This window comes from Penaeus monodon, chromosome 31 (genome assembly GCF_015228065.2).
Source record: "Penaeus monodon isolate SGIC_2016 chromosome 31, NSTDA_Pmon_1, whole genome shotgun sequence".
Taxonomy (NCBI): Eukaryota; Metazoa; Arthropoda; class Malacostraca; order Decapoda; family Penaeidae; genus Penaeus; species Penaeus monodon.
In genome coordinates this window covers 2390240-2390631 of record NC_051416.1, presented here as the reverse complement: position 1 = coordinate 2390631, position 392 = coordinate 2390240, and the positions used below count along the sequence as shown (strand labels likewise).

The 392-nt window shown below is 34.2% G+C and overlaps 1 protein-coding gene across 1 annotated transcript in view; it reads right to left on the bottom strand.

Moving 5' to 3' along the window:
• The window catches only part of LOC119592824 (rootletin-like), a 148678-nt gene that overhangs the window by 16754 nt on the left and 131532 nt on the right, over window positions 1-392 (bottom strand). The gene's annotated exons all lie outside the window — the stretch shown is intronic.

Below are 392 nucleotides of genomic sequence, written 5' to 3'. Positions count from 1 at the left end.
AAGCCTACAAAATTTGAACTTTCATACCAAACCACAAGTTAGCATGTACCTACTTATTCTAATCAATTTTAGGATAGTTAAGTTGTATTTGTCTACTTAGAAATCATGCTATTAACATAGCAGAAAGGAACTGGCCACCCTACTGCACCATCCCATTAGTAAGCATGTTACTCTATGGACATGTCCCCTATGTCCACATGAATATGGGACTGTGACCATAGCTCCAATTAGGCAAGCTTAAAGTACTTGTGATGTATATTACATGTACTTGTGAATTTTTAACATTTGCCTGGGCCTTAGGAATGCATCCCATTCCAAATAAAAAAAACTACTAATAATCTTGCATCATAACTTTTTTTTCTGTTTATGAATTAGAATGAACCTACTTTATT